Here is an 11,317-nt window from a genome sequence, read left to right as displayed (position 1 = left end):
ATGGAGATGTATAACTCATCTAGGTTCGGAAATACTTTTGTGCCGAATGCGAATGTACCTGTTGGAAGATGGAATGCACCACCAAGGCCTATTATGGGTCGAGGTAATCAAGTAATGACTGGCAGTGGGAATCCGGTGCATGGAAATGCAGGAAAATTTTCAAATTTGACTACTGGGAATGTTAGAATTCCGGCTGGGGGATATGGACGTGGCTTCCGACAGCCATTTAACAACTTAACGAAAACCCAATGGGGAAGGCAGCAAAGGATGCGAAAAGCAACCTTTGAAGGTATGGGGGGAAATCGTTTTTCGATTCCAGTTCCTCAAAAAGGGGAGTCCTCCGGAAAGTTCATCGAAGACGATGAGGACATGATAACGGACTGCTTCGCGAGCGGTTTCAAGGATTCTCTCGAAGATATTTGCAGGGTAGTTTCCATTTTACCTTCGGAGTATGCTGGTGCTATGGAATCCGTGAATGAACAAGAGGATATCAACAAGGAAGACGTCTTCGAGGACCCCAATTATGAGTCCAAGATTATATGGGTCAATCAAATCTCGAGGGTCGTACCCAAATTCAATTCAGCTGTGTTTGACTCTCCCACCGAGGAAATGAAAGGACACCTCAAGCCCCTGTTGCTAACTTTGATGATTGAGGGGCAGGAGGTGAATAAGGTTTTAGTCGATGGAGGCGCCGCTGTGAATATCCTGCCCAAAACAATGTTGAAAAGGTTTGGAAAATCTCTGGCTGATTTAAAGCCTCACAACATCATGATCTCGGACTACGCAAGAAAGTCCTCACACCCTGAAGGTATGATTTTGTTGGATGTGCAGATTGGGAGTGTGAAGAGGACTACTATGTTTATAGTGACGCCATCGAAGGCGAATTTTAATGTCCTGCTAGGTCAAGAATGGATACATGGGGTAGGTGCTGTTCCTTCCACGGTTCACCAGAGGATTTTCTTCTGGAATGAAGATGAAGGATTGGAGGTTCTCGAGGCTGATCAGAAGACTTATGAAGTTGGCATGTATTTTGCTGATCAACAACTGACAACATTTGCCAAGACCAAACCATTCGACGCCTATAATTCTGGGGTGATGGATGAAGAGGAAGGCGTCAAGAAAACCTTTTGTTGGGACGTGAAGAGAGGATTTGTGATTCGAGCCGAAAAGAATTCGGCTCCACTGGATGAATGAAGGAAGAAGATCCTTACTCGAGCTTCTTAGCTCGAATATCGGCCTATGTGGCCGATCAAAAGATCAGTTTGACAATGAGGTTAGCACGGCCATTTTGGCCGAAGAAAAACAAAAAAAGAAAGAGGAGACGGATTTCGAGTCAATAAGGAAAGGAAAACAAAAGAGGAAGGGAAAAGACTTCGAAATCGAAAAGAAGAATGAAGAAAAACAAAAAACAGAAAATCAAAGGGACCAAGGAGTCTCAGATAAAAATGAAAAGCAAAAAAGAAAAAACAGACCTAGAGGTCGAGAAGACAAAAGAAGGTAAAGAGCAAGAGCTAGAACTCAAACTGGACTGTATTTTCGATGATTCACCCTTGGGGTTCGAAAAGGCCGCTAATGAAGAACATAAGTTAGAATCCCAAGATCCTCTCGAAGAGGTTAATCTGGGAACCGTCGAGAATAAGCGAGTCACTTATATTAGCAAGTTCTTGCAAGGGGAGCTGAAAGAGGAGATAATTCGAATGTTGCATGAATACAAAGATTGCTTTGCATGGGATTATGATGAAATGCCAGGACTAGATCGAGAATTGGTGGAGCATAGGCTACCCATGATCCCAGGAAAGAAACCCGTGAAGCAAAGTCCCCGAAGATTTGCTCCTGAAGTAATCGAGAAAATCAAGGGGGAAATTGAGAGATTGTTGAAGGCAAATTTCATCAGAACTTCGAGATACCCTGACTGGATCTCGAATATAGTGCCAGTTATAAAGAAAAATGGAAAACTCAGAGTTTGTATTGACTTTCGAGATCTCAACATGGCAACTCCCAAGGATGAGTACCCTATGCCCGTTGCTGAAACTATGATAGATGCCGCTGCAGGTGCCTTAGGCGTCTATGAATGGGTGATGATGCCATTTGGACTAAAAAATGATGGTGCTACTTATCAGAGGGCAATGAATTTAATATTCCATGATCTAATTGCAGGAGAATTTCTGGGGTTTGTTATACACCAGAAAGGAATTGAAGTTAATCGAAATAAGACGAAAGCCATCATGGAGACTAAACCTCCATCGAACAAGAAGGAACTTCAATCTCTCCTAGGTAAAGTAAACTTTCTACGAAGATTCATATCGAACTTGTTTGGTAAAACTAAAGTATTTTCTCCTCTTGTACGCTTAAAAAAGGAGCAAGAATTTTGATGGGATGAAGAGCACCAGAAAGCGTTCGATGATATCAAAGATTACTTGGCTCATCCTCCAGTACTTGCACCAATCTCTGAAGGGAAGCAACTGAAGTTGTACATTTCAGCTAATGATTCGACTATTGCAGGCATGCTGGCGCAAGATGATGAAAATGGCATCGAGAGAGTCATTTACTATTTAAGTCGAATGTTAGTAGGAGCAGAACTTAGATATACCCCTTTAGAGAAATTATGTTTAAGTCTTTATGTTGCGTGTACTAAGTTGAAGTACTATATTAGGACTCGTGATGTTGTAATACTTTGTCGAAGTAATGTGATAAAATATATGTTGTGTAAACTTGTGTTACATTCTCGAGTCGGTAAATGGGCACTCGCGTTAACTGAATACTCATTAACTTTCGAGCCGCTAAAAGCAACTAAAGGACAAATAATTGCAGATTTTCTTGCAGATCATTCGAATGAAACTGAAGAAGTTAATTACCTAACCACCAAGCCTTGGCAATTATATTTCGATGGTTCGAAACACGAGTTAGGCGCTGGAATAGGTCTTTTAATCATCTCTCCCGGAGGGGTCCCGACTAAGTTATCATTTAAGACATACAAAGGATACTCGAACAATGAAACCGAGTATCAAGCATTAATAACAGGACTCGAAATCCTCAAAGAATTAGGTGCTCGAAATGTATTAATTCGGGGAGATTCACAACTGGTCATCAAAAAATTAACTCGAGAGTATAAGTGTTTAAATGAAAAATTAATTGAATTCAAGACTCGAGCTGTGCAGTTACTTGACACGTTTGGTGAAGTAGAGTTACAACACATTCCTCGGGACTCAAATCTTATTGCAAATGAATTGGCTCAGATAGCCTCTGGATATAAAATCAGTAAAGAGTGTCTTGAATATCTGATTCATACAGAAAGTGAAGTGTTAGACCATCGAGAAATTCTAAGTATAGGTTCAGCAAGTCAACAAGATTGGAGGAGCGAATTGATCGAATACTTGCGAAATCCTAATATAAAGGTCGAAAGGAAGATTAAACTCCAAGCTCTCAATTATCTCTTACTAAACGATGAATTGTACAAAAGAGGCTTCGACGGAGTTTTGTTCAAATGTCTGGGAGACCATGAAGGTTATATAGCAATGGCAGAAATTCATGAAGGCATTTGTGGAGCACATCAAGCTGGAAAGAAGATGAAATGGGTTTTGTCAAGGAAAGGCTTATATTGGCTAACTATGATTAAAGATTGTATCGAATTCGCAAAAAGTTGTGAGGAGTGTCAAAAACATGGACCAATACAAAAGGTACCAGCAAGTGAGTTGCATTCGATCATCAAACCTTGGCCATTTCGGGGTTGGGCAATGGATTTAATCGGACAAATACACCCACCTTCTTCGAAAAATCACAAATATATTTTGGTTGCCATAGATTACTTTACAAAATGGGTTGAAGCTATTTCTTTAAAAGATGTTGAGCAAAATGACATAATTAATTTCATCGAAGATCACATTATTACAAGGTTTGGGATTCCCCAAACAATTACAACTGATCAAGGTACAGTTTTCACAGGTCGAAAAGTCGCTCAATATACAGAATCTAGAGGGATTAAGTTGATAACTTCAACACCATATTATGCGCAAGCAAATGGTCAAGTCGAGGCAGCTAACAAAGTAGTGATTAGGCTAATTAAAAAGCACGTATCAAATAGGCCTCGAAGTTGGCATGAAACTCTTGTTCAAATACTATGGGCCTATAGAAATTCTCCGAGAGATGCTACAAAAACTACTCCATATAAGTTAGTGTATGGGCATGAAGCTATCCTTCCTATTGATATTAACTTACAATCAATTCATATACAGAAACAGAATGAATTACCTACTGATGATTATTGGAATCTAATGTATGATGAGTTGATTTCTTTAGAGGAGGAAAGGTTAATTGCGTTGCAAAATATTGTTCGACAAAAGGAAAGAGTCGAGAAATCATACAATAAGAGAGTCAAAGCACGTAGTTTTCGAGTGGGTGACTTGGTGTTAAAAGTAATTCTTCCCATGGAGCAAAAATCTCGATATCTAGGTAAATGGTCTTATAATTGGGAAGGTCCCTTTGTAGTCGAGCAAATATATTCAAGTAATGCATATGTGATCAAAGAAGTAAATTCGAGTGCAAGCAAAGTAATAAATGGAAAATATTTAAAGTGCTTTCATAACAGGATAGAATATTGATTGTTCAAGGGTAAATAGAAGAAATCTAATTATTACAAAACTTTGATTTAAAATCATTGAAAGCCTTGTAAGCCTCGTCCAAACGCTTTCTTCGAGAGGAACTTTGAGCTTCCAAATGTTTTTTCTGCTCTAAGGTCTTCGCAAGTCGAGAAGAGATAACCTTGCCTTCCTCTTTGAGACCCGTTTGACGTTGCTTGATCTCTTGACTTTGAACCTTAATAGCATCTTTCTTCGAGCGAGCCTTCTCTAACTCATGTTGGAGAAACTTGATGGTGGTTTCTATATCCTTCTCTTCTTGTTGTAATTTTTGCAGAGAAGACACCATTTCCGCCGTTGAGTCTTTGATCATAAGCAAGTCAGTTCGGAGCTTTTCGAGTTTAGCACGGTCTTCTTCGCTTTCAACCTCGACATGGGTTACCTCTTGAAAGGAAGTGGACCATTGAGATCGAAGGTCCCATGCGAGGCTAAAAGGTTTGACAAACTCTTGCAACTCAGAATGGACCTCAGGAGGAAGGCTCGAGTAAGATAAAAGATCGTCCATCATTTGTTCAACCTCTGTCTTGAACTCAGGAATAAGGAAGGCCTGATCAAGATCATCAACATATGCCTTTGTTCGAAAAGAATCAAGCAAAGATTGATATGAAGGAACCTCAAAGACGTGCTCGACGGTTTTCTCTTTCTCCTTCTCCGACCCAAAAGGACCACTTGTCCAATTATCCAAGACCTTGAAGATACTATTGATATCTTCATCTTCGTCGTCGAAAAAGCTCATCAAGTCCAGGTCCGGAGAAGGAATTGACGAAAGACCTTGGACAGAAGAAGTGACCCCGCCTTGAGTCGAAGGGGAAGTTGTGAAGGGTCGAGGCGATTCAGTCGAACCTGTACAAAGAAAATATATTAGAAGGTTTCATTAAAAATGATGATAAAGTTGTAAAGTTGAAAGAAATATACCCTTGTTCGGACTCAAGGGAGGTTGTAGCTCAAAAGAAGGATCACCTTAAACGGAGTCGTGCAAGGTCTCTGCATTGACTAAAGGTTCCGACTGGGGAACCTTATCCTCTTTGATTTGAGGAGGAATTTGGATGGAGGCCATTATCGAAGCCATCTCGGTAACATTCAACTGAGACGTGACCAATTATAAACAAAAGAGAAGATCATAAACATTTGGTTATTGAACAAATCTCGAGCCAGACGATGAAATAGGAAAGAACGTGAGTAAACCTGTTGGGACGCCTCAGTGACAGGAGGAATATTTCTCGAGATGTCTCGAGAGGAATCAACATCAATGATATCAATACCCTGATGAGTAAATAGTGTTAGAAAGATTTAACAAAAATCCAGTCGGAAACAAATTATTGGTTGAATACCTTGGGTACTGATTTCATAGCATCTTGAAGAAGCTTCCCAGTAGGAGGTTTTTGAGTTTTTTTAGTAAGAGAAACTACCAACTTTCCCTTTCCTTTATCCTGCTTCTTCGTGGTCGAAACCTGAAAGTAAGGAAACAAAATGAGTAGGATTTAAAGGGATAAGAAAATTCAAGGTAAAAGAGCTCTCTTACTGTCTTAGTACTGCTTGAATCCACTTTTTTTTCTTTAGAAATTTCGATATTCTGAAATACGAAAAGTAGGAAAAGATAAAATGAATGAAGAGAATTAATCGAAAAGGCTCAAAGAGATGGTGAGTAAAAAACTGTACCTCAGAACGAAGAGTGGCTTTTTCAGAAGCAGTCTTTCTTTTCCGACCCTTCAATGATGGTTTTTGGGCATCATCATCACTTTCCCAGTTAGGAGTTGGCTCAACATGTTGTGGAACACGTTGAGGAATGACATCTGCGAAATTTGAGGGAAAAAGATGAGACAAGTACAAAATCGAATGTTTAGTTAAGGGTTTGGCCAAAGTTGTTTACCAGGAGGAGGGTTAACGTTATTGACCCAACATAGTGGCCACCATTTGCCTCGAGGAAAATCATACACGGAACATCGCGCATAGGTAACTCGATTTTTTACGGGAATCTCCTTGCGCTCGAGGTAAAACGGGTCGAGTGTTTTCACCCATGGAGGGTGAGATAAATGCTTAACTAAACCAAAAAGAGCATTTGGAAGATGAGGTATATGTTTTGGACAAAATTTTTCGAAAACGGTTTTACCTCGAGGGTTTATTACCCTTTTCGAGCGGATGTTCCTTTGTACCATTTTCGATAAGGAGATAGAAGCATCAAAGATGGTTCGATGCACATTGTCGGGTCGATAACAAACTTTAAAAAATTGCTCGAATTGATAAATTATAATTTGATTCTTGAAAGTACCTGATTGTTTAGGACCCTGCGAACAAGAGAGAGGAGAATTAATCAGCTTCTTCAAAAAACCATCAAAATTGATGAGTTTATCTACAACATAATAACACCACCATCGAAGGTAGCATTGTGAAACCAAAAAAGAAGGAGAAAAAATGGAGGGTGTAAGCTTGAGCTCTTTGTCAGGTCGAAGGATGAAATTGAGGACTTCTTCATAATTCCCTTCGTCGACACAAATATCTGCATCGATGCTTTCCTTGCGACGAAGAGGAAGAGGCTTCATTTGACAAAGCGCAAATTGTCGAGCGAATAACTGAGGTTGGTAAGGGTAGAGTCTAACATCTTTTTGCCTCATGCCTGAGAAGATGTCGTCCCATGATAAGAACCCAAACCAAATGTCAGTTGAAGAAGGATTGATGCTCCCAACCTGATTATTTTGACGTAGCCAGACTGGACCTATTAAATTTTGTCGAAGAAAAGGGGCTAAATCTTCGGTGAACTCAGTGAAACTAAGAAACGCTCTAATATATTTTTCAAAATTATCTACCAGACGTTTCCGTGGGGTAAGGGTAGTCAAACAAGCTCCTTCGAGTTCACAGAGTGAAATTGGAGTTGAAGGTAAATAGAGTCTCTTCTCGAGAATGGCGTTGAGCCATAGTTGGAGCAGCCATAATGGACCGGAAAGATTTCGAGGCCCTGACTCTCGAGAAAGACTCTCAGAAGCTTCGTCGAGGCATGCGTATAGGGAAGCTAGAAGCAACTTGCTCAAACATATCTTTTTCTTCAGATGAAGGGCCTGAGCTAGAACATAGTAATATTTTGGGACTTGGAGGGAAGGAGTACAGAAAACACAGGCCGACAACCAATACATTAGAAAAGCAATGTGCTCTGAAGAGGAAACAGGTGTACCAGGTTGTCCCATATGGGCAGTAATGAAAGCCAGATAGGTTTTTTTATCCCAGGTGATCGAGATATCCTTGATCGAGACTTCTTCCTCAAAAGCATTAAGATGAAACCTCTCCCCAAGAGGCAGTAACCCTGTTATAGCAGCAATGTCGAGCAAAGTGGGGCAAACAAAACCACAAGGGAACTCGAAAGCCCTAGTTTCTCTATTCCAAAAGAAAATGGCAAAAAGGAGCATTTGAGGATCAAAAAGGTGAAGGTCAAACTTGGCTAATTGGATAAACTCAAAAATACCTATCTCTTTCCATTCAGAAGACATAGAGGCTTCTATACGGGTTAGCCAGGATAAATGCCTTTCTTTAACAGGGGGAAAAGCTCTAAAAAAATTTGTGGTATCAGCAAAGAGATTTAGGTCTATCTTGGGTGAGTAAATGAAAGGGATGGTGGTGGCGTCTTCAGGAAGAAGGGTATTACCAAACTTCTTGCTGTTTTGACCGGCAAAAGGACCAAGAAAAGCATGGATAGAACCATTCTCTAGGGAGAAAGGAAGAAGTACCTGAGATTGATATATCTTCAAACTGGCCTCCTCCATGCCGGGGATAGGAACGAAGGTATCATCGCCCCCCTGAACCTTGCGGACCTGAGCATTGGTAATGAGCAAAGGAGTGCCCTGAGTAGGAGCGACAGTGGCCATAGTGGACGCGGCGGTTGTGGCTAAGACAGGAGTAGAGGTAGAGGCAGCAGCAGGAGAAGTTGTAGAGATCACAGCAGCGGAGCTGGAAGCAGCAGAAGAGGCCATTGAGTCACAAGAGTAAAGATTGTGAGAAGGAACGCAGGGTTCGCCGGAGAAGAAAGCACAGGATTCACCGGAGAAGAAAATCTAGAGAAAAGGCAGAGAGAAAGCAAAAGAAGCTTGGGCGCGAAGAAAAACAATGGTAAAAATGAGTTTCACACAAGGTAAAAAGGGTTTTAATGGGCCTAAGGTAAATGAGCCCACAAGGAAAAATTCGAATTAAATGATTGTAACAGCCGCCAAAATATTTTGGTAACAGTAAACAAACAGGAAGCACGCGCCGTTTCTGTCATTAATATCGCTGCAATGGTCATATACATTCAGTGCGAATCCATAAACGAGCCAGACTAGGGTATCATCGAAAAAGGTGCTTCAAGTAAACGTACTTCAAGTAAATATACAGGGATTCAACTCTTTAAATGTACAGGAATTTGACTTTCTTTATATCGATACATATATCAAGATCGAATTCCTAGGGGGGGCACTTGTTGGACCCACTCGAAAAACTACAAACAAGTCGAAACAATCATGTAGATTCCTCGAAAAATGATATGAAGATGAACACTTTCCAGTGGCAAATATTCGAGATCGAGAAGAGTTGTGCTCGAAAACTAGTGAAAGTGTAGTACCAATGGTCACATGAAGGTGGTCAAACGTCTAAATCGAGAAGTTAACATATGTGTGGACAGGTAGGTCGAGAGGTTAATATGAACGTGGGAGGACGGTTAAAGGAAGTTATAACTCAAGACCACGTAGCAAGCATAGTGGATAGCAGTTATGAGTTAGAGATGTACGTGCACAAAATTAACCGCTCTTGATTGCTCTATAAATACAAGGATTACGGACCGTGACAGAGGTCGGAAAAACTCATACTTGAATTAACTTCTGAAGCCCTCTCTGCCTACACATACATATGGCTTTCGTGCACAAGATCGTTTTTGGGTATGACTGACTCTCGGCCACTCTTCTTTTACTTTTTAGGAGTAGAATTAGCATAGTTCTCTTATTTATTTCCTTTAATCACGTAGTTATATTACTTTGATATTGTAACTCTGGAACATTATGCAAGTTGAACTATGATTTGTATTGCAAGTATCTTAATTATTCATTCTGTTCATCTTAGCATTTATATGTGTGAAAATTATTGCTTGTTAATTATAGAAGAATCTTTAGAAACAAGTAATTACTAAAGTTGTTCACTCCTTTTCCTGTTCTTAAATCACAAATCCTAAATTGAAACCATTTACGTGCTAGTTCGAGTAAAAAGAACCCTTAAACGACGTTTTTCACCGTAAACAAATATATACAAAAAAGAATCAATGCGAAAAGAAATTTCAGCAGAATGAGCTATCTCATCGCTATCAATGTCATCCAAATATTTTTTCCTATGAATCTTAGGTTTTTCATTGAACTTAGGCTCTATATCCCGTTCAATAGCCATTTCTTTGGTGGATTCTAATGCAGATGCAAAACCATTTTCCTTATAATTTTTTAAATAAGTTATAAGACCTCTTAAATGATCTATAGCAACATCTATATGCATATCTTTAGATTGCATAATCTTACTTATAGAATTAACCGCAAAAAGTATATCATACCAAATATTCATTCCTAATAAAAATTCAAAATTCTCCATCTCATAAGTTTCTAAACACATGGCTTCACTCTTTATCTTAGGATCTTCACTAATTTTCGATAATTGAACAAGTGCATCCCTTATTTTTTGCGCTTGAAACTTTATGGCTTTAACGCTTTCAATTTTACATTCCCATCTAGTTTGAGATAGTGATTTAACTGAAAACTTAGATAAATTTTCTTGTAAGATTTTCCACTGTTTGGTAGAAGAAGCAAACAAAGAATAAATCAGCACCCATAATTATACTAGCTTAGCAGTTTTAAGGATCTTATAGAGTAGGAATCAATCAAGAAAAAAGGCAGAACCGTATTACTCCCAATCAAGCTCTCAAATTAAATGTGAATAAGGAATTGAGAATGACAATGGAGAGAGAATGAGAAAGAGATAGACTAAAGAGGAAACAAAGAGATTGAAAATCTACCATCTATAAAAGACAAAAATAAGCAGTAGTGTCTATTAAGTGACTTTTCATTTACAAAAACTAATAAATGGGTTATTGTCTTTTAAGTAATTTTAATAAGAAAATAAGATATAAAATATGTAAAATATGTGTCTTATAAAATATTGGATCTTATCTCAAATATTATTAATTTTTAAAAATTAATTTATATCAATAATACTACTATTAAATTTTTTTTAGAAACCTTGTAAATTGGGGGCTCTAGGCAATGACCTTAATTGCCTTATTGAATGTCTGACCCTGCCTTTGTGTAGGAAAAAAATGTTTTTATTAGTGCAACATGAATATAGTTAAGAGAGTCAAGTCTTTGTATGATCATAAAATATTGTTTGTATTTAAAAATATTTACTTGATTTTGTAATAATTAGGTTTTTCATTTAAAATTTAAATTTATAATGTGATACTGTCTACCTTTGTTTAAAGTTATTCAAGTATAATTATTTTTTATAAATATTATATTTATTTAATTATATATAATTAAAGATATAAAAAAAATTCTATACTACCATTTAATTTTTTTAAAACCATACTACCATTATATTATAAATCAATTAATAAAATTTTTACGATGATTAGATTAAATAGAAGTATATAATGCGTTGCGACTAAAAGTTAGTTGTTATGTTCGAGTTGT

Source organism: Cajanus cajan, chromosome 9 (genome assembly GCF_000230855.2).
Source record: "Cajanus cajan strain Asha chromosome 9, NIPB_CcT2T_4, whole genome shotgun sequence".
In the NCBI taxonomy this organism is placed as follows: Eukaryota; Viridiplantae; Streptophyta; class Magnoliopsida; order Fabales; family Fabaceae; genus Cajanus; species Cajanus cajan.
This window is presented reverse-complemented; position numbering follows the sequence as displayed.